At 41.0% G+C, this 6095-nt stretch overlaps 1 long non-coding RNA gene across 2 annotated transcripts; it reads left to right on the plus strand.

Moving 5' to 3' along the window:
• The first annotated feature begins 1395 nt into the window (after positions 1 to 1395).
• Positions 1396 to 5723, plus strand: LOC124001904. 2 transcript variants are annotated; one of them, XR_006832882.1, is made up of 4 exons: positions 1396 to 1557; positions 2121 to 2190; positions 3784 to 4935; positions 4988 to 5723. It is a non-coding gene; the product is annotated as an uncharacterized LOC124001904 (long non-coding RNA). The 2 variants fall into 2 exon arrangements; XR_006832881.1 differs by having other exon boundaries at positions 3784 to 5723.
• The last annotated feature ends 372 nt before the right edge of the window (positions 5724 to 6095 follow it).

Here is a 6095-nt window from a genome sequence, read left to right on the forward strand (position 1 = left end):
CCATTGAACACTTTTGGGATGAATTGGAAAGCCGACTGTGAGCCAACCCTAATCGCCCAACATCATTGCCCGACCTCACTAATGCTCTTGTGGCTGAATGGAAACAAGTCTCCATAGCAATGTTCCAACATCTAATGGAAATCCTTTCCAGAAGAGTGGAGGCTGTTATAGCAGCAAAGGTGGGACTCCATATGAATGCCCATGATTTTGGAATGAGATGTTTGACAATGTTTTGGTCATGTACTGTAGTGCTTTTATATTTTGGTTAAAATGTAAGAGACTCTTATTAGCTATACATTACATTTACATTAAAACAGCGATATGTGAATTCTTCCATAGTAGCCCTCATATACCTTGGCTACTAGAAAGGGATAGAAACAATTTTTCACCATGCAATACTTTCTTCATTCTTGATTCTGAATCTTATATACAGTGCATTGCAAAAGTATTCATCCCCCCCAGTTGACTGTGCTGCTGCTCCAGTTTTTTCCTATTTTTTATTTATTTTTTGAAATCTTGTCAAAATCACAAATGGAAAAGTGGTTCCTCTCTAAGGTTTTGGCCTTTCTATATGTATTCACCTGCATTGTTTGCTTTTGCTATTTGAGATATCAGCGATGTACCTAAATAAGATCTGGTGCAATCAATTACCTTCAGAAGTGACATAATATGTCAAATAAAGTCCACCTGTGTGCAATCTAAGTGTCACATGATCTGCCACGTAATCTCAGTATATATACACCTGTTCTGAAAGGCCCGAGTCTGCAACACCACTAAGCAAGATGCACCACTATGAAGACCAAGGATCTCTTCAAACAGGTCAGGGGACAAAGTTGTGGAGAAGTACAGATCAGGGTTGGGTTATAAAAAAAATATCTGAAACTTTGAACATCCCACAGAGGACCATTTAGCCAGAACTCAATCCAATTGAGTATCTACGGTATGACTTAAAGATTGCTGTACACCAGCGGAACCCATCCAACTTGAATGAGCTGGAGCAGTTTTGCCTTAAAGAATGGGCAAAAATCCCAGTGGTTAGATGTGCCAAGTTTATAGAGACATACCCCAAGAGACTTGCAGCTGTAATTGCTGCAAAAGGTGGCTCTACAAAGTATTGACTTTGGGGGGGGGGGTGAATGGTTATGCATGTTCAAGTTTTATTTCTTAATTGTTTCACGAGAAAATGTTATCTTCAAAGTGGTATGATGTTTAAATCAAATGATACACCCCCCCCCCCCCCAAGGGGGTGCTAAAATGCTAACTTTCGCAAGCCACTGTAACTCTATTTTATAAATGAGAATTGGGGCGGGGTCCCAATATTCAAATATGCTCAATGTATTGATTTGATATAAATAAAACATTTGCTATGCTACGACAGGCAACCACGCACCGACGTCAGAAATCATCTAAAACAAATGTAATAATAATCATAACTAAACTTAACAAATTGCCTTTATTACTACCGGTTCTAGTATTACGGCGTACTGCAGTTCTGCGTGTGGTTTGGCCAAGTGAAGTTGTCGGGCCCCAGCAGAAGACGTTGCTGGACTGCTATGGGTAGGTACAATCTATGTCAAACACCACTGTCTCTCTATTTCATTACTTTCAGATGTATTAAAACGTGGGAAACCTAGAATGTAATATGAATCTTACGTGGGCTATAACACTGTCGATTGTGATAGTTTTAACGTCAACGTAATTTTGCGCTGAAACGGTAATTGTGGAAATAAATAATATTTTGCTAAAAACGTGTCAGTAATTGCATGGAGTGGAAACAAACTTTTTTTTGGTGAAAACTGGCCGATTTGCGAGTGCTAATCAATCAATCAACCATCGCTAACGTTGGCTATCATAGCTAAGTTGCATAGAAAGTTAATTAGCCACACATTCACCCAGCGACCAACAATGGTGCTCACGGGCGTATTCAACTAACGTTAATGTCTTTATTACGTTATATTTGACAGAAAGCACATGTGAAGTCTGAGCAAAGTGTCAATCATTTGTTATCATGCATGTGTAATTTATGTAGACAGTAGTACCTTTCATTTACTGCATATTTGTATACTGTATAGCTCTACTTGCTTATGATTAATAGCATTATTAGTGTTTGTTTTGATCAGTGATGTCATCATGAGCAAAAGGAAGGGTGGCAGTGACATTCGTCAGTTTTTTGGACCTCAGAAAAGAAAGGTATGTTGAGAAAATGAGTACAAACAGATGGAAGTATACAGTAGTACAAGAGGAGTCTATGTTTCTTGATATAATAATCATTGCCATTCAGACCAGAAATGTTTAGTAATCCATTCTTGAACATCAGGGCAAGAAACGCCACTTGTTTACTGATATTTATTTCATGGTCACTCTGGTGCATTCAGAGTAAAGAGAAAACATGAGGAGAATAACAGGGCAGGGAGAGCAGGTGACATGGAGGTGAGTGAGAAAAGGAGCAAATATTGATGACTGATCTGATCTCCATGTTGGTGTTGTTCCTACGACATAACTAATGTTGGCACAACTGAGCTTAGTGGCTGGCACCTGTGCCTTAACCTGAGGTTAGGGTTAGGTCAAAGGATGGGGTGCTAGGGAATATTCTGTCTTTGGACTGGGGTAACCAACTAACTACAGGTCAGTTGCAATGACGGCCCAGGAGAAACATTATGTCTTAGGAACAACACCAAGACGGAGATATCAGATCGCAAATATTGATGGGTTAAGAGTCTTCTATCCGCAAGCCTACAAAGTGTTACACCAGTCAGGCTGCAGTCCATATCCATCCGGATGCCCAGTCTGTACAGAGCCCAATTCTACAACTCCTTGGACACAGTGAAAACTCAATTTAGAGGTTTGATCAAGCTGGATTCCACAAGCTGCAGCAGCTTGAAAATGTGCTGCTACGCAGAGACATGGACAAGGTGGTAGATGAGTATCATGAATTTAATTCAAGACTACTGCAGGTGCAGCTGGCCATGTTTGGGGCTAATTACACACATCAAACGAGCTCGATGTTGCTAGCATTATTCGGGAAATGGAGCCAGAGGTCTCGTCAGTCGAGTGGAAGCTTTATTAAGGCTTCTGCTGGTCGTCCCTGCCTCCTCTGTAGAGGCTGAGAGGAGTTTTAGTGCCCTGAGGAGACTTAAGACATGGCTTAGATCATTGATGAGTCAAACGAGGCTAAATAATGTGGCCATGTGTCACATGCACTTGGAGAAACTGGACAGACTGGACCTTGAAGGAATATGCCAGTCTTTTATTAGTGTCAACAATAAGCGCATAAAGGCCTTTGGATCATTTGCTTGAAGAATGGCAAGTCAAAACACATGTCATTGCCTGGAGAGGAGAGGAGATGAGAGGAGAACAGAGCAGAGGAGATGACTGGAGAGCAGGGGAGAGGATCGGAGAAGAGATGACTGGAGAGGAGCATATAGGAGAGGGCTGCAGAACAAATGCCCCTGCTGCCCACCCAAGTTTACTTGTAAATATGTAAGTTAAAAACAGCAGATTGCTTAACCTTGGACACAATATTTGTACTTGTCTTCATAACAATGCATAGATTTCTATTTATGGCTGTACTTTATTAATCCCTAATCTCTGCCATTACATACAAGAAAAGGTCAAGAAAAAAACAGCAATACATTATTGTAAAAAATATGAATCCAGAGCCCCTGCAGATTGACTGCCCCCCCCCATGACAGATTTGTTAGAAGGGATATTGTACTTTAGTAATCCACAATTACCTGGTGATGTTATGTCATTATTAGATTTGTATCTTCCATTTTCCTACAGATACCTTGTAACTGGTGATTATTTCAAAACAATGACCTACAGTTACCGTGTTGGGTGACCAGGGCCACCTGGAGGAATTCAGGTGTGTGAAGGCTACCTATGTCCTTCATAACTTCATGAGGATGAACACGAGGTGCAGAAGATCTGCAGCTCACCCCCATGTGCCAGAGGAGAAGTCTGCTGTTCTGCAGAATGTTTCAAGGATGGTGTCCAACAACGCAGCAAGAGGCAATCTGTGTGCGGGAGATCTTCACCTCCTACTTCTTCGAAGAGGGTGCTGTTCCCTGGCAACACAATAGAATACACTATGCACAACCAAAGGCTCTTTTAAGACTCATCCATATTGCAATAAGAGTATTCTTCCATTTACTTAGCTATGTCAACTGCAGTTTCAATTTCCATTTTCTCTCCCTTTGATTTCTACTTCTCAGGTGAGGGTGCTGTGTAGGTAAGGGTGTGATATGTGTACAACAGAACAGGTTATTTTAAGTCACCCATATTGAAAAAAATGTAGAACAAGTAGACACCCTATAACCCACACCTACACATGTATCAATCTGATTGTGTTGTGCAGTAAGCAGGCTCAGGTGTATAACTGGCTCCTTCCACCTTCAAAGAATAGGCAAAAGGGCCAACCATGGAGAACAGTAAGACACTTCATTATTTCTATGCTATATTGTTTGTCCTCGTGTCTGCATGTTTTTCAGTATAAAGTACTCTGCAGCCACTTAGTGTGGACACCAGGTGAGGCCACAAGCACATATTCCTGTTGAACAATGTCTCTAACTACCTTATTTTCTTAAGTCTCCTTCACTTCATCCCGCTCTCCCCTTCTCCTCTAGGTTATATCAGCTGTCGGTCACTTGGTCAGGTCAACAGGAAGTATTATTAAAGAGATGCTTCACATTGAAATACAGAGAGATGCAGTAGTCCCAGAGTTAATGATCCAAGGTCAATTTTTTGCATTTCGCCTTCTGATGATTGATACCTGACAGTGTTCGAATAGAAAAATAAAAAACAAGGCTTAAACATCTCTCCATCTGTCTCTCGTCTGCAGGTATGTTTTTTTTTATGTGAGAGAGGTGCCAACCCCCAGTCCCGTCATCGCTACCTCAACCGCTCTTAAGATAACCTTCGGGTCGACATAGCTAGGTTCTGAACTAATATGTATACCAAACGTTAGACAGATCAGCTACATAGCTAGGTTCTGAACTAATATGTATACCAAACGTTAGACAGATCAGCTACATAGCTTCACATCATAGGCATACAGGTTTTTTAAATTCCCCATTTCACAATAAGCAAGAAATAAGTTAACTAGTTTATTTCATCTATCTGTACTGCATGGCAAATATCAGGCAAGCTTACACAATTGTACATTAAATGTGCAGTAAATGCTTTAGCTAGCTAGAGTCTTCACATCCACTGTTTCACAAGACGACTGCCTGATTTTGGTTTGTTGGTTGTTTCAGAGTCCATACAGCCAGAATGACAATTTCATACTCATGTCACAACACCCATAACGCTAGCTGGCTAATGTTAGCCAGTCAAATCGCGATTTTCGTGAATAAACTTTATGACAAAAAATGCATAATCATTTGTCTCTACATTAACTGACATTCCTGTCAACTGTACTTTTTTTTTTTTTTGCATGATTCGTTATGGCGTTATAATCACTTACATTTGCTTCCATCCTAGTATTTCTGCCAGCCATCTTTGCTAAATAAAGTATCCAGCCTTGGGTCGCATAGTGTCAAATTCGTCATGGGAGCCACTCGATATGATTGGTCACCGCTGCTGACTTTCCATACATTTGGGAAAAGTTTATTTATCACCGCCTCCCACGCCACCTTTGCACCGCCCAAAGGACCCACGACCTCTCCGGTTCTCACCGCTCCCCCCCCACTTTGAAATGAATGGGAAGTTGTGTTTCTCCGCTCTTCTATTTCCAGCGTTCGCGCACTTTATTTTATTTTGAATTGGGTTTGTGGATGGAATGGCGCTCTCGTTCTCTGGATGATAGTGTCATTGGACCCATTTCTGAAAGCAGTTACCCCATAACAAGTACCCCTGTATGTTTTATGTCTGCTAGCAAAGGACATTTTTAGTGACTTGTTTTTGATTTGTAGGGCCAGGGGTGTTGTAACCGCAGGGAAACTAATCAGCAGTGGCTCATGTTTAGTGTGGGGTATGCTAGGAAATGGGTAATATAAAATAAATGCATACCTATAATAGTATTATACAGGACTTTTGTCTGGGACCATTATGTAGGAATCTAGCAGTTAGAGTAGCTATGGCACCAAGGTGTGTTT

This window comes from Oncorhynchus gorbuscha, linkage group LG02 (genome assembly GCF_021184085.1).
Source record: "Oncorhynchus gorbuscha isolate QuinsamMale2020 ecotype Even-year linkage group LG02, OgorEven_v1.0, whole genome shotgun sequence".
Taxonomy (NCBI): Eukaryota; Metazoa; Chordata; class Actinopteri; order Salmoniformes; family Salmonidae; genus Oncorhynchus; species Oncorhynchus gorbuscha.